This window comes from Maniola jurtina, chromosome 12, assembly GCF_905333055.1.
Source record: "Maniola jurtina chromosome 12, ilManJurt1.1, whole genome shotgun sequence".
In the NCBI taxonomy this organism is placed as follows: domain Eukaryota; kingdom Metazoa; phylum Arthropoda; class Insecta; order Lepidoptera; family Nymphalidae; genus Maniola; species Maniola jurtina.
In genome coordinates this window covers 13,185,853-13,208,995 of record NC_060040.1, presented here as the reverse complement: position 1 = coordinate 13,208,995, position 23,143 = coordinate 13,185,853, and the positions used below count along the sequence as shown (strand labels likewise).

The following is a 23,143-nucleotide window of genomic DNA, read 5'->3' as shown; positions in this document are numbered from 1 at the left end:
AAAGATACCTATCAACACGATATAATTTTAAGCGAACTAAGGCCCTGCAATGTAAAGGAAGTAGTTAAAATCATTGACAATTTAAATAGTAATACGAGCACCGGTATTGATGGAATCAGCCCAAAAACTCTGAAATGTATTAAACATGTTATTGCCAAAGATCTTATGAATTGTATTAACAAATGTCTATTACATGGGGTGTTTCCTGATAGTCTTAAAGTTGCAAAAGTTAGTCCAATTCATAAGGCAGGATCAAAATCAGATCCAAGTAATTATAGACCCATATCAGTGCTCCCTGTGATGTCCAAAATTTTTGAAAAAATAATATATGACAGACTGAATGAGTACCTAAACGCGAAAAACTTTTTGATTGAACAGCAGTATGGCTTTAGATCCAAATCAAACACTCTTTCTGCAGCAATTGACGTAGTTACTAAAATAAAGACTAACATAGATCGAAAACATGTTTGTTTAGGTATATTTATAGATTTAAAAAAAGCTTTTGATACTGTCAGCCATGAAAAGCTATTACAAAAGTTAAGTAACATGGGAATCGCAGGGACAGCACTAGATATGTTCGTTTCTTACCTTACCAACCGTCAACAGATCGTACAAATTTCTAAATATAAAAGCGACTCCCAATTAGTGAAGTGTGGTATCCCACAGGGCTCAATTTTAGGACCATTGCTCTTTCTGATATACGTAAATAATATAGTAAACTTAAATTTATCAGGGCACTTATCACTCTATGCAGATGATACTTGTCTCTTCTATTTTGCACATTCTATCCACGAAGTTATAACACAAGCACAAAAGGATCTAGATATATTAAATGAATGGTTCCTTCATAATTTACTTACAATTAATACAACTAAAACATCTTACATGATTTTCAGTGCCAAAAATAAAAAAATACCTAATTACACACCACTTCAGATAAATAACAATATTTTAAACAGATCTAAAAAAGAAAAATATCTAGGCCTAATATTAGATGACAAACTTATATGGGACTCTCATATCGACCAAATTTGTTCGAAATTAGCATCACTCACCGGAGCATTACGTAAAGTCTCAAATTGTATCCCACACAAAATCCGAACAGTAATTTACAACGCCCTTGTTAAGTCACATTTGGAGTACTTGATAGAAATCTGGGGATCAGCTGCACAAACACACATTAACAAATTGCAAAGAACCCAAAATAAACTAATAAAGACACTATTTCATTATAATTACCTAACACCAACTAAAGACCTATACAGACAAACTAAACTGCTTAACATAAAACAATTATACACATACAACACATGCCTACTCATTAGAAAAATTACTACAAAAAATGTACATACAAATATAACATTTAAACAAAGATCTATTACCCATAATCTTAGAAATAAAAGCAAAATACACATTTGGCAACCACGAACAAAAACCTATGGGAGCAAAAATATTATGTGTGAGGGTGTACATATGTTTAATAATATACCTGATATAGTCAAACAGTCTAAAAATATTAGTCAGTTTAAGAATAGGTTAAAAATATATATAGTGGAAAATATTGTTTAAATAGAATCTGTAAATTAAATTATTACTCAAAATTGTATTAGTTAATAAGTCAGACTAAATTGTAGTAAATAAATAATTAGGTTGATACAGTTTTAATAATATAGTATAATATAAAAAAAGTGTAAATGCATGCGTCTGTGTAAGTACTGAAATGTATATTGTAATCTTAAGGGGACGGTATATTCCAGGTATAATTTCAAATCTAGAGATGGCGATACACATTGTATCGGCATCTCTCTTAGACGCCCCTGAACCGGTTGCGCATCGCCACAGTGTAGATTATTATTTTCACATCGCTCCTGCATTTAATCATTACGTCACCCCACTTCAGTGTTTACGATGGAGTAAAAAGTCAAGTTATGTATAAGTTTAAAATTCAAAGTTATAGTGATAAAAAATATTTATTATGAAATAATTAAAAATTTATTTAAAAAAATTAATCTGTAGGTATCATCAGAATCGATTACATTCGACTTCGCTGGGTTACTTTATTGTAATATATAACATTGCGTATCTATAAAAAATATGTGTACAAGTTAAATATTGTTTTATATACTACTAGAGGATCCCTGCGGCTTCGCCTGCGTTGATTTCGGTTTTTTTGAATCCCGTAGGAACTCTTCATTTTTCCGGGATAAAAAGTAGCCTATGTCCTTCTCCGGGATGTATCCCAAGTCTGTACCAAATTTCATTAAAATCGGTTCAGTGGTTGGGCCGTGAAAACGTAGCAGACAGACAGACACACTTTCGCATTTATAATATTAGTATGGATTTTAATGCACACTGTTGCCAAGTTACTATCATTAATTAGTAAACAGTCACTGATAAAAAAAAACAACAATATTATAATGTACTTTTATTGTTTTGTCAACAACGAGAAATAATGAATGAGATCTATTTACAATCATGCTAATAGGTGTCTTTTTCAACCTGTATGCTTATTATAGTAGGAGATTTAACATTTCACCAACTTTCATAGAATGAGATCACACACACACAGTAACATTAAATTAAAATGGGCCTAAACAACCTTGACTTAAGGTCCTAAATTCAATTACACCGATTTTAATTTCTGGTTCTGTCTGACTGGCTATACATGAATGGATTAATTTGAGCTATAAAACAAGGCGGTTAAGGTCTATTTTACGTTAACGTTCTCATTATAAACCCCTACCTGCCAGTTTTGGTCATTACTGTGGTGACCATTACATTTGGCCTTGAAAGAAGATACTTCACATGGATAAAAGATTATAGCATGGACAAGTCCAAGTTTCTGAAATTTTCACTTATTGATAATGATAATACTGTCATTCCTAATTACTTACATTTATAGGTAAATCTTATATTTTCTATATCTTATTGCTATTATAGATGCTGAGATTATAGAAATTACACTCAACTGAAATTCAATGAAAATATAGTTAGCACGGACATTACACAAGTAACTATTTATTGCATTTCACTAATTACCGAGATCGTAAAATCCTATTTTTTTCATATTATCAAAACGTTTACAGTAAAAAAATATCACACGCGCTAGGCGTGCAAAAACACCTGAAAGAGATTATATGCACCTGCAGCCATAACAGGATAACATTAAAATATATTTCGTGTTGTATAAAAAGCTGTTTTGTTTATAATCCTTGTTTTTGTTTATTCAATATGGTTACAGTCAAACCGGCCCGCTCGGAGCTAATAGCCATAAAAGTTAACTAATTAGGTGAAATATTCCAAAAAAGCATAAGTAGGTATGTACACATTCAATACGCTAACTTAACTGTTTACGTTAAGGTTCAAAGTCAAAGCGCTGGAGAAATGTTTTTATATGATACTGAACAAAGTCAAGACAGAGATTAAAATATTTTATAGCTTTTTTGTTATATTCAGATTCGGGCCATTGATTCAAATTTTAAATTTGTAGTAATTATTTTCTCTAATTCAGAAGCTGAGCTCTTTTTCTGGATGCCTATCATTAGGCATCCAGAAAAAGAGGTCATTACCTTTTCGCTAAAAGACAATTTTACGTTGACTGACATGAAAGCAAAGTGCCTAGTAAGCCAATAGACAATTCAGCTAGATGACATCAAAGCAGATTACCCAGTCAGCAGAGAGTCAACTTAGCTGTACGCCATAAAAACAGAATGCACAAGTAGCAAAACGTCTGGAATTGTGAATAGTTTGTATGATTAGAACACCTCATTAGCCAGACGTCAAATTACATAGTTGGATGACATAAACGCTGAATGAGATAGTATCTAAAACGTCTGGAAAAGTAAATAGTCTAAATGGTCTGTTGCTTGCTCCCTTTTTAATTTTTAACCAACTTCCAAAAAGAAGGTGGTTCTCAATTCAGCCTGTTTTTTTACCCCATTGCGGCAAAGCCTAAAGGAAGAGTTATGATTTTAGCAGTCTGTATATGTATGTGTGTGTGTTTGTATCCAGATTCTGTGTGTTCCACCGTAGCGCCGAAACTACTGGGCTGATTTTGATGAATGAGGTGTAAATCCGGGTAACATAGGCTACATTTTATACGAAAAAAATTGACCTAACGGATGTAATATGAAAAAAGTGGGGGTGAAAAGGTACTACCACTAACTAACAATTGTGCCAGGACTGGTCCTGATGGCATTTTGAAGTTTGAAAAGGTGCAGTTGGTTCTCTATATAACGTAGACCCGCACTAAGACAGGATTTTGAGAAATTTGATCTGTAAATTGACCAAATTATTATACAACAATACTACTTCTCACGAACCTATAAAAGCTACGAACAAACGATTTCAGTAGTTACATTTTATTACTGTTCTTACCTTTCGATTCAAAACAAGAAAAATTGATACACTGATTTGGCATTCCAAAACGAAGCAACTCTCGTCCTAATAACAATTTAATGTATACTTTAAGAATAACTGCATAAGGTAAGTTTTACAACGAATATTTTAACATCGATATTTTAATGTTAGTATACGTGAGTGAGAACACAAAAGCCACAAAGATCCTTTGTATTGACAAAGGCAAACACAATAGGATCTTTCATTTCTTGTAAATTGAACTAGTTTTATGAGAAAAAGTATTAAGTACGTATGAAATTTTGTTTTGCACATTTTCAACTTTTAAGCTGTGACAATAAGGTCTAAGTTGAAGGAATATTTAATAGTATGATTATTTTTTTGATCTATAAAACATTTATGACACTGCAATTTTTAGTCAAACTTATTATTGACTACTTAGTGACGTATATACATAAAAAAACCAGCCAAGTGCGAGTCAGACTCGCGCACCAAGTTTCCGTATCCGTACTCAGGTATTTTTCCGACATTTTGCAAGATAAATCAAAAACTATTATGCTTAAAAATAAATTAAAATCAGTTTTAGAATGTTCAGGTAAAACCCTTTTATATGATACCCCACTTGGTATAGTTATCTTACTTTGAAAATTGAAACACATTGTTTTTTAATGAACCCATAAATTCATGGTTTTTGCCAAATTTCATGATTCTAGGTCAACGGGAAGTACCCTATAGGTTTTCCTGACAGACACAACACACACGGACAAAACAGACTGACAGGCGGACAGATAGACAGACATACAGTTAGATAGACGGACAAACAGACAGCAAATTGATCCTATAAGCGTTCCGCTTTTCTTTTTGAGGTACGGAACCCTAATAAATGATATCATTGCATAGCAAGTGAAGAAACTAAAAATTATAACACCTTAGATAAACATCTCGGACTTGAAAGTGGATGTCATTTTCATAATAATCATGATCATCATCATCATCATTATGAGCCCGTGGATGTCCACTGTTGGACATGGGCCTTCCCTAAAGAGCGCCAGCCGCTTTATATCATCAGTCCATCGTGCTGGAGGACGTCCTACACTACGCTTGCTTATACGCGGTCTCCTCTCATCCTATTTTCATAATAATTAGTACTTTCCCCTAAAAACCTTTAAATTGATATCAATAAAGTTTTTTTTTCCATCTTATCTTCTAATACTTATGCATTTTACAAGTTTGGTTTTTGATCTTTGAGCTACCGGGATAGAGCACTCAGATTAATTAATTTTTATTTTCAAATTGTAAGTCCTGGTCTATAATGACCTAATATTAGCTTCACTACACTGCAATGTACTGTTTACTGCATTCTTTTTAAAATAATTACTTTTTTAATGTAATAAATGCACAATATAAACTTATCTTAAAATCTAGAAAAATCCTAAATAAAAATACTTTATAACATAGTACTGAATTTACTACTCTATGGCATTCTGTACAATTACAGTATGACAAAATGCTTATGAAACCCGAAACAGGTCCTGCCGCGCTGAGGCGACGGGTATGACTGACAAGATAACGTAATTACGGCCCATAAGACTCAACAATAGGGTCGAAAATTCTTTGTACTCGCTCTGTACGCGATTTGAACAGAATAAGCGAGGAAGCGTGAAATCAAATAATTTAGAATATAATTTGAAATATAGCACTTACTGTGAAATGATCGGACCGAATTATTTATTTGATTGTTTTACACCTATGGTGAAAGTTACGTCTTTAAGAGCTTTGTCATTAAAGAGAAAAACCCAAAAGTCTAAGGTTTTAGACCAAACTTCTGATTTTTTTTCTATCGAGGAAAGTTTGTCCAATCATGTTTTAATCGGACCAAATCCAAGGGGATATAATGAAAAATATTATATATTAATTTCAAATTTTTCGATCCATGCGTTCCTAACTTAATTCCATTTTAGTAAACTTTAGTATCGACGAAAACGGAGACCGCCGCGTTAATGTAAGTGAACAGTGTGTTCTTTTTGAGAATAAATTCTTTAAACCGAATCTTTCGAGAGTTCTGACGCACCAAGTAACGCGAGCCGCTTTTTGCTCTTCACAGAGCAAATGCGGTATCCATCGGGAAAACAACTTTTTTACACCTAATTGTTCATGCAAGATTATTTGTATTTGACTCATGCCAATGTCTAAAGTTGCCTGAATTTCGCGGTATGTCACATGTCGATGTTCCTCAATCAGCTTACGCACAGCATCAACGTTTTCTTGGGTGACTGCCGTTTTTGGACGACCTTGACGGGGATCATCACTGAGCTTGACACGTCCACGTTGAAACTCAGCAAACCAGCGATAAATTGTGGTTATAGATGGGGCTTCATCACCAAATGCAGAAATCATCCGGTCAACACACTATTTTTGTGTTAAACCACTTCGAAAGTCATAATAAATCATCTCTCTAGAATTTTCTCGAGTCAATACCATTTTCTCAACGACTAAACAAGTTTGACAAGACCTTGTGACAAGACCGAGAATCTTTTTTTAAATAAATAAATGGTATTCGATTTTTAAAACCAAGGAGTTTTCAATTAAAAAGATTTTAATATGACAGGGACAGTGGAAGTATTCCATTCCCGATACTTTTAGTGCAGCCTATGTAGTATATCGTATAAAAACAATTTCGACCATCAAAAGGAGTACAATTGTAACTACTTTGAATAAATGATTTTGACTTTGACTTTGAACGTTTCCCCCACGGCTATAGTAACTAACTGGGACTCTTCAAAAGAACAGTGGATTGGCATCTTTTAAGCAGACGCGCTCCACCTTAGGCTGCATCATCACGTACTATCAATTGGTTTGATTGCAGTCAAGCACATGCCTACATGCCTATGCCCAAAGTCGATGCGTGGGTGCATCTAGTTTTAACCGGGTACTACTAGCTGCGGCCGGCTAAAACTAGGTGTACTGTATTCATACTTTCATCGTTTCGTTGAAATGATTTTGATGGGTGCAGAGGTAGCTTACATCCCGGAGACGGACGAAGGATGCTTTATATCCCAGAAGATCAAAGAGTTCCCACGGGATTCTTAAAAGCCCATCCCTTTAACCAATTTATATGAAATTTAGTACAGCTCTAGGTAGCTTTCGTACCGGAAATAGACATAGGCAACTTTTCATCAGGAAAAAGAGTTCCCACGAGATTTTAAAACCTAAATCCACGCGGACGAAGTCTCGGGCATGATCCAGTAAATAATAAAAAGCTGCTGACAAAAGCAACACGATACGCTTTTACGCGCGGCGTAATAAACTTTATTAATATTCACACACAAGTCAAGTCATATGTAACTTTCCGGCCTTTTGGGTCATTTGTAACGCGTTCTGAGCCCAAAATATTAAGTTCCACAACATTCGGTCATAAAGTCCGAATATACTCATAGCTGTACGGAATACACCGGCAGAGGGCGTCCGTGCCATGAATGATGGCCGGACACAGGATACGACGGCATTCGTCACCGCTTTGTGTGTACGGACCGAGCGGCATCACGGCTGTATACCCAGCACTACTTGCAAACCCTGCACTCAATTACAACCCCTACTCCGAAAACTTTAAGATTAGAATTCCCGTACACGTATTTCCAGAAGGTTTCATACGAACCAAGCGGCATCACTGCTGTATACCCAGCAGACCTTGCAAACCCTGCATTCAATTACCGCTCCTATACCAAAAGCTTTAAGACTATAATACCTTACACGTATTTCCAGTAGACTTCAAGGGTGTACCTGAAACTCTCGTGGTTACCGTATGCTGCAAACCTTGTACTTAATTCCCATCCTTATTGTCAAAAACTGTAGGACTAGAATAGCTTGCCCATATTTTCAGCAGGCTTCAAAGGTGGGCCTGTACCTGAAAACTCTCGCAGTATTTACCTTTGTATGCTGTGTGTTTAGTATGAGATTTTACATCTCACCAACGTTAATAGAATTCGATATTCAAAACACTTTAGCGTGAATCTATGATAGAATAGTTACAACCAGATTGTTTCCGCCTCTGCGGTCACCCTTCAATGCAAAGCTCCCAATTCGGGGCCCATAGCAAAATGGGCGATTCGATGAGCTATGCAGTGGTTGGTCAGAACAGCCGTCCGAACCATGGGGTCTATCGCCCTTGTTTAAAAGCGACAACCTAGTACTCACCATATGCACGGCAACTTTCAATGTAGCTTGCCTGGCCTGTGTAAAGTGGTGCTGTCTTATGTAGTTAGTATGTATACCCAAATGAGCAGACCAGGCTCCGGATTCAGTCCATATCGTTGTGGAAGTCTGAACGCCTACGTCCCAAATCACAAATTCAAAATCAAACAGCACAGTTTGCATTCATTGATTCCGTACCGTGGATGTTTCAATCATTTGTAAATATTGTCCAATTACACTCGCGGACAGCGCTCCAAGCGGAAACCTTTCAAAACAAGATAGCTGGTTCTGAATTTTCCACTTTAATGATGGGCATCTAGGTCCATTTTACTGTGCTGTTGTTGTGTTTTGACGCTCGAATACGTTGGTGAGATGTAAAATCTCATACTAACCATACTGTATAGTTGGCGCGTCAAAGACTATATTTGCTCGTCCTCTGTGAGGTCGTATGAAAGGTAGGCAGGACATAGAGCGCTTTGGTGCAGGTTGTTTGTCGACTGCGTTATTATGGACCGCGATCTTTGTGTGCTTTAATTGCAAACAAAATATAAAAGGTAGGGTTAAATATTCACGAGGGTGTAAGTTACTTTGTGAATATGTTGTAGAGAAGATGTGGGATAGTGTGAATTCTCTTTGAAAGTTATTTAAAATGTTCTATATAATATAAAAGGAGAAATAGACTAACTGACATAATATTAATGTAAGTGCAGCTCAAATCGCTGGGTTTAGAAACCTATATGTAGATTTATTCTGTAACATAGATATCTTTACCTAGAAAAGATTTTCAGAACTCCCATTCGAGCAAACCTTGGTTGGGTAGCTAGTGTATGGTAATGTGCTAATATTATACAGAGGTGAGATTTGTACCTATGTCTGTGAGTTTGTATGTAGTGGCCATGTGGTAGCTAATCTCCATACTATATTGATCCGATTCAGAAAATCATTTTACTGATAGAATTAGCTACTTTATGCGCGAGTACATAAAGGCTTTATTTATTCATTTGTATAGTCTTATGGGCTATAAATTTTACCGTGCGAATGAAAAAAGCAAAAGCTAGTCTTAAAAATAAAAATAATATTTGTTTACTTAAATTATTTAATAAATTTGTTTATTCGTATTATATTCCTTCACGGATCGTTCATTCGATTCAATGGAATTTTTGTACAGTTGTTGTTAGTACTTGCGTGAAGAATTAGAGCATCGCCCGGTTACAATAGCTGGCGCACAAGTCGTAAATTTTATACAGGCAAATGCTTAAAAAGTTATAAATTTTAAAAATTATGCCCATTTGTGCAAATCTCTAAAACGTCTAAAATTTGAATTAATATCATAATCAATTCACAAAGAGGGGCTAGGTCTGAATAAGTTAACGCTAAGGCAGACCCTCCACCATAACTTGATCCGACAAGTTCACACAACTAAACGCTACCACAGTTCTAATCCTCTTTATACAAGTTGGTCAAACTTCGCCTAACTTAGCTTCAGTCGCCTTTGGACTTAGTATGAGTAAACACATTCCGTCAACGCTGATACATTTCGAGTGTCGAAATACTAAACTTCAGTGGAAACTTGATCTAAACTTCCTTGGTATCTGATTATCGTAGAGAGGGTAGTGCTCAGCACTTTATCTCAACTCAATCCATCGTCGCGCCGCGTCGGCCCACTATTAAGAACGGGTATCAGAATGAAAATGGTTTCGGCCTTAGTTCACCATGCTTTAAAGAGGAATTGCAACACACACTGGACAAAAAGTCGTAAATTTTAAAAATTATGGTCCTTCGTACAAATCTCCAAAACGGCTGCAACTTGAATAAGTTAATATCTTAATTGATTAACATAGAGGGCCTGAATAAGTTGACGCTAAGTTAACGCTAAGGCAGTCCCACCAACATAACTTAATCCGACAAGTTCACACAACTAAACGCTACCACAGTTCTAATCCTCTTTATACAAGTTGGTCACATTTGGCCTAACTTCGTCTCAGTCGCCTTTTGGTTTAGTATGAGTTCACACTTTTCAACAACGTTGATGAATTTCGAGCGTCGAAATAGTCCCGTATTACCCGAATACCGCAGTGTTTGACACTTCAGTTCAACCTATCGCCGGCCCACTCCTGAGCACGGGGCTCCTTTAAGAATGAGAAGGATTTTAAATCGAGTTGTGTTTCAATGAAAGCTTTCATTGTGCGTATTCCGAAAAGAATTATTAATTTACATTTATTTTAATAATCTTTAATTAAAGTATAAAATGTCTGTCTATTATGATGTTTTATGAGAGTCGAGAGTTTCGTTATAGAACTTTTTCTTTTTATGGTTGAAGTGGGTTGAAGTTCGTTCATCAACAGCCACTAAGACTTTGTTAAACTAAAAAACTATTTTTTTTTTAAAAGCTTAAGGTCTATTTTACATTACTGATGTTAAAATGTTTCAGTATTCGAAATCTATTAGCGGGATCGAGATGTACAATCTCGTACTAAGGGTATACTGTATACGGATGAGTACTGCATACGGCTAATTCCAACTTTTGTTTATTAGTCAGCGAATAGCGATTCCAAGATACCAATACTAGTTAGATAGAATATAGAGAATATGCATTAAGGTGGAAATACATTTACACAGATGAAACGAAATATTACATGATAAGAACGAATAAGAATTTTTCCTATCCTAGCTGTACCTAAATGCCATAAGTTGGCCTACATAAAGTTAATATTTCTGAATTTTTAGCCTGTATGCGTGAAAGTTTCCCATTTTACCATTTCGACATGCCCACTATAATGAATGTCTTCATAACCACCAAATAAAACGTGTAACTACAATGAAACATCGCACGGCGACATCTGATAAGCATATGCTCATTAGTTCCTAAATAATTAAGAGGGCTCTCTCCGTCACTCGTTTCATACAATCGTAGTTCCAATTTCATTTGAATATTAAGCAACCAAAGTCCATGAAATTTTGCAGACATATTCTAGAAACTAATATCTATGTCTGTGGTTTTCCAGATTTCTGTTAAAATATTCGGTTTCAAAGTTACGCGGTCTTAAAAATTTTCATACAAATCTTTGAGCCCCTGTAATTTTAAAACTACATATTTTTAGAAAAATCTAAAACACCACAGACAGAGATATTAGTTTCTAGAATATTTCTGCAAAATTTCATGGACTTTGGTTGCTTTATATTCAAATGAAATTGGAACTACAATTCTATGGAACGAGTGACGGAGAGAGCCCTGTTAAGCATTTTGCATCGCATGGCGCTGTGCGTCGTCATTAATCAAGCTGATTATAAATTATATTACGTGCAAAGTGAAATATGAATTATTAGGAGGCATTAGGTTAACAAGTAATTTAAAAAGTTTATTTCGTTATCTGTGCACATAATCCTCCTTTTGTGCTTACTGCTGTAGTCGGATAAAAATACTGACTTTTTAACTATAATCTAGACTTGCGCTTACCAAATAGAAGGTGATGATGCAGCCTAAGATGGAACGCGCCTGCCATCTTCATGGCACGCGCTTTACTCCTATTTCGTATTCATTCTTCTTTTGAAAGTCCTAAGATTGTAGCTGGGCAAGGTAGCAAGAAAATGGAACCTGGAAGGCCATTGAAAATAAATTATTTGGAGAGTGCACACTGCACAGGTATACATTTTATTAATTTTATTTAAGTATTAATTATTTTGATTAATAAATAATTCAAAGAGTCAGCAGTCTAAGAAAGAATTTGTACCATATAGACATTTTTTGACTTTCTGTCATATTATAAGATTTTTTATAACGCCTAAAAGTCCTAGCCATATAGTTATTGGGTACTTAACTAAAAGAAGTGAAATGAAAGAAAATAAAGAAAAACACACATCCTGGTAACGTCAGCAATAATATGACGTGGGAAGGGTACTGCCAGGTTATTTATATAAAAGGTTCTGTACAATATCCCTTGGTGAGCGTAGGTTCCGAGGTAATATAATTATATCTTTTTCCGAATATAATTTTGTTAATGTAAGAAAACACTTAGGTATTGTAAGCAAGCGCAGCGTTGAAAACCCCCCACTGGTTCGACAGACAACGTCAAAAGATTCGGAGGAAGCCGCTCCTGGATTCAGTTCGGGATCGTGGTGTATCGAAGTCTCTATAACTCGAGAGATCTATGTCCAACAGTGGACGTCTTGTTGATAATGATGATGGTTATAATGATGAGAGAAGTCGTGTTTCATCATCATCATCATCATCATCAGCCTGTGGACGTCCTCTGCTGGACATAGGCCTTCCCTAAAGAGCGCCACCACACCCGGTCCTCAGCCTTCCTCATCCAGCCACTTCCCGCCAGCCGCTTGATATCATCGGTCCATCGTGCTGGAGGGCGTCCCACACTACGTGTTTAATTAAATCTAATAATGTTTTTCAATGTAATATTATGTCTTAGTCTTATTAAGGTGCTTAGTAGATTAGCTTTCGGATTCTTCCCTCCTCAAACCTCCACCCCTTCCGTCTCCACCCCCCAGAGGTAGGTACCTACACGGTGAGGAAATAGTAAATCTTGCTTCTGCGGGAATTTATTAGCCGTTTGGGGTAAAGGGCTCAAGATTTATAATTATTTTTGTTAACCGCAAGCGCGCCCCGCTGCTTAACGATTACCTGGTTGGCTAAACAAAAATACCGCGGGTATCTAATGTTTATATTGTATTTGTACTGGGCATTGACCTACCTAATGTTATATTTTATTTTATATTACTTCAGAGGGGTCTCTCCGTCCCTCGCTCCATTCAAACGTAGTTCGTCTCTCATTGGAATCCGATTGCGACCGTCTTAATAAACGCTGAAAAGTTAGAGGTTGCGTGCCAGGAATCGAATTCCTGACCTCCTAAATAAGAAACGGACGTCTTAACCACAAGGCTATTACGGCTCAAAAGAATTACACGAGAATCATATAATATTGATGAAATAAAAATAGTTGTAGGTAAGCATACATAAATAGCCTCAGATTACAGTCCCAGTTGTTATGGCTCTTACGACATCATTCGTGATATTATATATTATATGAATGAGCATCATTTTCTTTCATAACTAGTCTAATTTATCAATAACAAGCCCCTATTACTGTATGAGGCAACTCACGCTGAAATAACTACCTCATTAGTGAAAATAATGTCAATCTTGGCATGTAGAGAAATGTACGCACCAATACATTCTCAATAATGTTATGGTGGAGTATTTTTTATGAGGGAACAATCTTTTTCTGCATATAATATTTTATTTGTTTTACTAACAACCGTTTTCTCTCTCTCTCGTCTGGCTTTACAAAGATTAGCCAATGTCAAGTTTGTAGTTATTTGTAACAAGTTAACTGTTAAACTATACAAGTATGGACCCCGTCTTTGTCGGCGTTCGCCCACACACGCACGGCACCCCCTTAGAGCGCTTTCCAGTCAGTTTTAAGAGAAAAAACACTCCATAAAGACAGAGCACGCCCGCCAGCTAACGCCAACACAGACGAAGTCCAACAACCGTTTTCGGATCTCTAAAATTAAAAAAAAAACCCTTCAAGTTCGTGTTGGACTCACACACGAAGGGTTCCGTACCATCGTACAAGATATATTTACGTACCTAAACAATTTTATGTAGAACACTGCAAGTTAATGTGATTTAGGGCCGATTTTTCAATCAACACAATAATTTTTATCTAAGGAATGAATTTGACTTATGACATACCTAAATATGAAATTCCTATAATTTTTTTACAATTTTTTTGTGAGGCACTTTACTTGTGCTATAACACCTACCTACCTGCCAAATTCCATGATTCTTTGTCAACGGGAAGTACCCTATAGGTTTTCTTCACAGACACGACAGACGGACAGACAGACAAAAAGTGATCCCATAAGGGTTCCTCTTTTCCTTTTCAGAAACGGAACCCTAAAAACGGCGAATGCTCAATGTTTTTAACCCCCGACCCAAAAAGAGTGGTGTTATAAGTTTGGCGTGTGTATCTGTCTGTAGCATCGTAGCTCCTAAGTCCTAAACTAATGAACCGAGATTAATTTAGTTTTTTTTTTGTTTGAAAGTTGGCTTAATCGAAAGTGTTCTTAGCTATATTCCAAGAAAATCGGTTCAGCCGTTTGAAAGTTATCAGCTCTTTTCTAGTTACTGTAACCTTCACTTGTCGGGGGTTATAAATTTTTAATTTACACTTGTGTTACAAGTGAATGCCCAGGGTTATAGAATAGAATAGAATAAAATTTATTCATTGAAACCGACACATAAACATAGTATTACAAATAATGACGCTTATATACAAAACTAAAAATAAAAAAAAATACAAATAAAAAATATAAAACCTAGAATATAAAATTTAAAATATAAAACTTAAAAACTAACTTAACTTAAAGAGTGTATTATGTATGTATTATGTGTCGTGCCAACGAAAGGGCCCGAACTCAGCTTGATGTTGTGGATACACAATGTACCCACAACGCTGGTATTCTGTTCATCTGTTCTGTTCTGTTATCAGCACCTTTACTCTATATGTACTTGTGTCCGATTCAAAACCCCGGCCTTCCCTTTTATTAATCACTCGTATAATTAACCTCTGGCGGCTCCGTGTAGCCAGACCTCCAGTAGACCTCTGCCGGCAGTAAATATCATCCGGCGTAATTAGAGGCCGGGGAAAGAATCACCTCGTTGGTTATCGCTGCTTGCCTACTCGCATTATTATAACGATAAATATAGCTGTATCTTCACTACATTATATTTTATAGTATAGTTATATCTTAGAGAAAGGCCCAACATAATACATTTAACAAGGCAGAGTTAAACAGCACTTAAACCCGACTGACTACCTACTGTGAACTTGTGTGTGTCTGTGTATGTGTCTTGTGTCTGTGTGTGTATGTGAACTTATTTTTGGAGACAGTTGTGGTGGGCGACCTATTGTTTTGTTTTAATACTGTGTGTCTCCATTAAAAATAAATAAATACTACCTGTGAACTGCTGATAGATATGGTAAAATTGTTTTTCTGTCACAATTCTGTGTTCATAAACATAAATATACTTAGTACAATGTTAAAATACACCTATTTTAACATTGTACTAAGTATATTTATGTTTATGAACACAGAATTTTATCCTCTTTCGTTTAATATCTCACTCGATACAATAGCAAAAAAAATTTCAATACTCCCACTTTTTTGGATGTCAATGGATCTGTCAAGGCGTTTTTTTTCGTGTAAAATGTAGCCTATGTCACCCGGACCATAATAACGAATTGATTGACATCTCATTCATCCAAATCGGCCCAGTAATTTAGGGGCTACGGTGGAACACCCAGAATCTGATACATACATATGTATATTCTCGTACGTACATAGATTGCTAAAATCAAACCCTTTCTTTTGGCTTTGCCGTAGTCGGGTAAGGACGTAATGTGGGGATGATAATTAATTAATGTGCAATTTAAGATAAGGCAATGGAGGAATTAGTGGTTATTCACAAACGTTCAAGAGTGGATTCTTCCAAACATGCATTCAAACGTGAAAATCTGTTCATCAGAAGTTCTCGTGAATAATAAACTCACATGCATTCAGGAACCCTGAAAACATTACACTCCTTTTTTGGGACAGTCGTGTATTGAATAGGAACCCTTAAAAACTTTTGTTCTGCATACAAATTGACAAGTTTTTGTATATTTCGAGACCATTTCTTGTCTGCTTAGTAACAAAGCCATGGCTAATTAACCTTCAGAGGTCCTCCTGGGGACAATTAGACCTGCGTCCGCTATAAACATCACCCGGACGCAATTAGACGCCGGGGTCATAACGACCTCGCATTGCTGAAAAGCGTTTTTGCTTTGGTTGAATCAGTTGGTTGGTATTGATTAGGTACTTGTTAAAATAAGTTGGCCTATCTGGATATATAGAGGCATTATAGTTTCAAGTTCTAGTGAACTTTTTGAAAAGTTGAATTGTCTAGCCTCAATATCTCAACCCTGTGTAACCCACTGTCGTTTTTTTAGTTTAAAAAAAATAGCGAACAAACGAGCAGGTGGATCGCCTGATGTTAAGTGGTTACTGGTTACCCATGAACATTTGAAGTACCAGAGGAACCGCCAATCCGTTGCAGGCCTTTCAGGAATTTGTTGGTCCACCCCTTGAATAACTCCATGTTGTAATCTAGTGGGAACACCGCCGATGGGAGTTGATACCACAGTTTGCATGTGCGTGGAAAAAAAGATCTGGCGGACCATCACGACTCATTTAGCTATGTCCGGCACTCTATCTCTTCTAGGGATGTACCCATTTCCAATTTGATCAAGTAGAGAAACTCTAAGCATAGCTCTCTCCATCGCCCACTGAGTGACTCTGATCCTTCTTAGGCCCATAGTTAGCGACCGTTGTCTCGGGTCCATTTGTCATCACTGGTTACTCGTTCGAAGACTTTGGCGAAAAGACATCTCAAAGCTTCCCGATTGCTGCACAGCCAAGATGAATTCAACTATGACAGTTTATAATGCCTATTCTTTATATATATATAAATTTTTTTTATATTTTTTTATTGAAAATATTACAATAAAACTTAAAGCTAGCCTTATCTAATTACTATACAAATCATGCCCGCGTGGAATGGTGCCAAGAATACTGGCTGCATTTCCGCGTTGGACAGCCAGGCTGATCCGTTGCGCAAAAAATGAGCCAGCCCTTCTGTCACCCGATGAGGCTATTAAACGCGGTGAAATGTCTCGTAAAAATTTCTTTGCACTAAGACTCCATGGCCCCAGGGTCTCCACGGCAAACGGAACAAAAATGTAACTCTCAATAAGAGAGGCATACTTGCGCCGCTTGCCGTTTTCAGCCATTTCTGCTGCGGCTCCCGGTCTTGATACTGTCTCCCTGATATGACACGGGGCCAATGTGTCAACGCACGTTGCGTCCCACATTAGCGCCCGTCCCCGTTCCCAGGGAACCAGCGTCAATCCATCAGGTCTCTTGCCATCATCCCGACTAATCCCTGCCGGCTCAATGAGCGCAGGAACGTCTATGGTGGCAAGAGCCCTTTTGATCGTGTCGTTAAGAGAGCTATGCCTAAATAGCCTACCAGCGCCCCTTTGGCAAGAGAGTCCGTGGATTCCAAATTTATCAACCTCTTTTCCACACGGACATCTGTGCTGATGGCACAGCGGTGTTCCCAATCTGAGACCTAGAGCCACACGAAAACTTTCATTATCTAAAAGGGTGCCGAGATTCTTGGATGGCAAGGCATGCCTTAATGTTTTGTTTCCATAACAAGTGTAAATTAAAAATTTATAACACCCCCGTCAAGTGAAGGTTACAGTAACTAGAAAAGAGCTGATAACTTTCAAACGGCTGAACCGATTTTCTTGGATTATAGCTAAGAACACTCTCGATCAAGCCACCTTTCAAACAAAAAAACTAAATTAAAATCGGTTCATTCGTTCAGGCGCTACGATGCCACAGACAGATACATAGATACACACGTCAAACTTTTAACACACCTCTTTTTGGATCGGGGGTTAAAAAATGACTCGTTATTCATAATGCCCAGGTATTATTTATAATGCCCAAATAAACCCTTTTCACGTCATTAATAAAAACGTTAAGTCTAAACTCAGAACAGTTTGGATTCCAAGCTCGCATAGAATTACTGAAAATGTCGCGTGCAACGCTGTGACATATTGAATTTCAGCTAAAACCGGCCGGACCGGGGGCCAGTTCCTCTCATGCTCTCATTAGTATAATGAACGTTGGCTGAAACGAACTGAAACTATAAACGGTGGAACACCAACGTTTATAACAGCAACTTTGTGTCATGTGCAAATATGATTTCATGTAAACTCGCAAACTAAAGTAGGTAAGTACCTACCTATCTCGATTTTATCAGAATTAATAAAAGTTCTAAAGCAAGGAACCAAAGCTTAATTTGCTATATAATTTTCAACTCTATTTTAAATAACTATAAAATATAGTTCAAAAGCCCCAATAGCCCAACGCTTAAAGGAGCGAACTGAAATCCGGAACCGAAAACCGAAACGATCATCATTTTGCACGATAAATCAAAAACCATCGTACATAAAAATAAATAAAAATCTGTTTTATAACGTATACGTAAAACCCTTTCATACGATACTCCACTTGGTATAGTTATCTTACTTTGAAAATTGAAACACATTTTAATTTTTCTTAATGATTTAACCCCGTATTCGCAGTTTCTAGATTTATTCCTGTACTAGTGCTATAAGACCTACCTACCTGCTAAATTTCATGGTTCTGGGTCAACGGGAAGTACCCTATAGGTTATCTTGACAGACACGACGAACGGACGGGCGGACGGATGGACGGACGGACGGACGGAAGGACAGACAGACAGACAACAAAGTGTATAAGGGTTCCGTTTTTCCTTTTAAGAACCCTAAAAACAGTCAAAATAGAAAGAAGAGTAATGCAGAGTATCGATGTCCACAGCCTCTAATTATACCGGGATGCTTCGCCAAAGGGCGGTTTGGAATTGGACCCCGGCGGCCGTTGCCGGAGGACTCATTATGGGGGTTATTAATAACGGGATCAATTCGACAGACCGTCCGTCAGACTGATCTGTGGGAAGGGTTAAATTTTTCTTTACAAGAAAATTTTACTGAAAATTTGTCCTTACCTACGAATTTAAAGCGAGTTGTAATACAGCAGGATTTGAATGTCAACACTAATTAGCCGCAAATTCGACTCCATTCTTGGAATATAGAATTTCAGTGGAAACTTCCCCATTGACAAACAAATTATATTAATACCTTTGAAATAAACACCCTTTGAAGACATCGGTTTATATTTGGCGCTTTGAAATCCAAATGTTACGTATTATGGTTGCTGGTAGGTCTATATACTATATAATTGAAATTGGTTTACTGGCTGACAATGTACTCGTATATATTATTTGAGTATGTGTATCGCTACCCATATTACACTCCGAATATTAAATTTTTTCTAGGTCAACGGGTAGTACCTTATAGTTTTCTTTACAGACACGACAGACAGACAAAAAAAGTGATTCTATAAGGGTTCCCATTTTTCCTTTTGAGGTACATACAGAACACTATAAAGACATGAATTATCATGATTTACCAACAAAATACAACATAGATATGATTTATAGCCATAAGGCTTTCAATACCCGTATTCAGCTAGTCCTTTGCTAAATTTTACAAACTGTTGAGCAACTTTTTGCGCTCCAATTTACTTATCTCACCCAACTCAGTCCAGTAATAAATCAACTTTTCCTGCGCAAAATTTATCTATCTCGCGCAATTCAGTTGATGTAATATTTAAGAAAAAGTAACTAAAGGTCAAAGGAAAATAGGTGAAAAGAATTTTCTGCCCGTTAGTTATAAATAGTTTTGGGAAGAAATAATTTTGCCAGTCGCTGTAGTTTTGTGAAAAGAACACAAACAAGAAATAGCTCTGAAATAATTGAATCATAAAACATCAGACGATATTTTGTTCAGTTATTTATTTAGTTTCGTTAGGATTGAATCAAATTGAGAACATTCGCAAGATGAACAAAGTCTCTTGCAAGAACTTTTAATAAGTCAAGTCAGGTCATGTGCGAGTCACTTGCACGCGAAGGGGTTCCGTACCATTGTTTAAGGTATAACACTAGGCTTTTTATTTCTTTTTAATTTGCATTGTGGCCATTTTTAAATTCACCGTCTTGATTTGTTACTTTTCGTTGTTATAGCGGTAATAGAAATACACACTGTAAAAATTTTAATTCTACCTATTACGGTTCATGAGATAAGTGGGTACAGACCACTGACAGAAAGACAGACGGGTGGACAGCGGAGGCTTAGTAATAGTTAATAATATAATCCCGTTGGCTTCCTTCGGGTACGTAACCCTAAAACTAACTTTTAATTAACTTATAACATAAGTATAAGCAAAAAGTCTATGATACCTACTAAGTACTATCCGTCTAAAATATTTACTTAACAAGTTAGTAGGTACCTACATACTTTTTTTAATAACTAAATGGGCTTGCGCTGACTGTTATCGCACTAAACAGCCTAAGGTGAAGCGCGCCTGCCCAGAAGGTGCCTATTCACTCTTCTTTTGAAGGTACCAATATTATAGCTATCGGGCAAAACAGAAGCCTGAAGAGCATTCCGTATTCTAGCAGTGAATATGACTTTTGAAATACTTATGAAAGTTTCTGAAGACGACTTTTCTTCAGGTCAGGTTGGCTCTCTTGAAAGGTTTTTCTTTTTCTTCAGGTCGGCAACCCTAACAATTTATTGCGTACGGTTTACGATGTGCGTTCGCCGATAACTATCGATGAAAATTTATGACGAGTCGAGGATAGATAATAAATTTTGGACCCACTTGTTAGACGCGCCGCGAATCGGTTTAGTATCGATACGCGTTATAACGGCGTTACTGAGGCTTGAAACGATAAAGATTAAACTATTAATAGGTTTTCGGGAAGTGTTTATGTTCGTTTTGGTGTTTGTTTCGAAATAAAGTTGTTCGACGTGCGAAAAGGTAAAGCCCACGGCATATGTGCTTAGTAGGTATGAGATTGTATACCAACGTTGATGGGATTCGAGCCTCCAAACATCAGAGCATCGACCTAAAGGTTCTTGATTGCCCGTTTGTGATTTAAGTACAAGAAACTACGCATCCTGGACATAAGCGAACTGGTATAATGTACTTTATCTAATGAAGCTTTGATTTCTGATGATATAAAGACCAAGAAAACGCTATACAAATAGGTAGTGCGTTCTGAAGAAATTACTTCTTATTATAGTGGCCTGTACAGTTTGTTTGTTTAAAATATGTACGTACTCCATTTTTTTTTTGCAAACGAGTATTTAAATGTACTAGCCATAGCGATGGCTTCGCACGCGTAAATTTATTTTAAGGACTCTATCGATTGGTAAAAGGTTGTATATATTAGAATACATACAGGACTTCTTGAGATATAACGCTATCAAACAGATAGACACTGATATGAAGCGAGTGCGTTGCGAAATTGATCCTAAATTTTATGCTGTGATCTTTTATGATAATGCGCTTAAAGTATTTTTTGATGATGATCCATAAAAATACAAAGTGTGTTTTTACTCCATACTTTAATCGTAAATCAGCTTAACGACGACTACAGCTATAACCTCAAATGCTTTTTAAAAACTTAAAATGTTATGATCTTATGGCATTGATATTATAAATATGTACCGGCAGAGAATTCGTCAAAAACGTATTTTGTCGAATTTTCTGGCGCAGTGCTGGGCGCTGTGGTCCCGGGTTCGATTCCTAGCTGGGGCAATTTGGGAATTCATAATTTCTAAGTTATCTCTGTTCTGGTCTGGTGGGAGGCTTCAGCCGTGGCAGGTTACCTCCATACCGGCAAAGCCGTGCCGCCAAGAGATTTAGCGTTCCAGTACGTTGCTGTGTAGGAACCGATCAGGGGTATGGGTTTCATGAAACTGACATACTTCTTCCAAGTTAGCCCGTTTCCATCTAATACTGCATCATCATCAGCTGCCTTATCATCAGGTGAGTCAAGGGCTAACTTGTATCAGAATAAAAAATTAAAAAAATACATATAAAAGAAGTGCAGTGCATTTTCGACAATATCATCATTAACACCCAATTTTCCAAACGAGTTTCAAGTTACAAATACTATTTAAATAAGTAAGTAATAAAATCAGAATTTTTGATAGTTTTCATATTAAAAATCTGTCAAAATGTCAATTTTATTTACCAGTAATTTATTGGGTGGCATCAGGAAGGTAATAAATTAAAATAGGTCGAAGAAATTGTTCTATCAAGAGAGAATAAAAAGTATTGAGCTGGCTATTCCTGGATTGCTCACCGGGGAATAATATAAAACAAACACTATCCATTGTCTGCGCTCCGTAAATTAATATCAACACAATGGCGATACCGTCATTAATATCCAGGGGAAATCGCCCTATCCATAGGGTGACCATACATTTACTGTAAAGCAGGATAATTCCTTGATTTACCCGTTTTAATAATAATAATAATAATAATAATAATCCTTTATTTGCATAATGTGTGTTACAAGATGTTGGTAATTATTACATAGTTCAAACACATTAGCCGTATCGGCTAATTATTCAAAGTTAAAGTCAAATAATATTAAATTTATTCGAAGTAGGTACTATTGTACAATTTGATTGACAATATATTTACTGTAAAGCAGGATAATTCCTTGATTTACCCATTTTATAATATATTCAAAGTTAAAGTCAAATAATAATTATTTTTTCAAAGTAGGTACTATTGTATAATTTGATTGACAATTGTAGGATTTGTAAGATGATGAATGAATCCTATCCTATTCTCCTATCCCTCCAAATTACGAGTGGCCTATTTACGGAACGTTCGTTGACCTCGAACATCAGTCAGATGTTTTTTTGCAATATTTTGTGAACTTTCGAAATGGTTTTGGTTTAAGCAGTAAATTTGTCATAAATACCAAACCATACCCGCCAAAGTTTATATGGCAATTGGAAAATTAGCCTTACGTAGAAGATTTATCTAATCCATAATATCCATACTAATATTATAAATG

General features: G+C 36.4%; 1 protein-coding gene across 2 annotated transcripts in view; it reads left to right on the top strand.

Annotated features, from left to right (window-relative positions):
• LOC123870163 (max dimerization protein 1-like) overlaps window positions 1-23,143 on the top strand; it is a 354,224-nt gene that overhangs the window by 285,092 nt on the left and 45,989 nt on the right. The window lies entirely within an intron of this gene.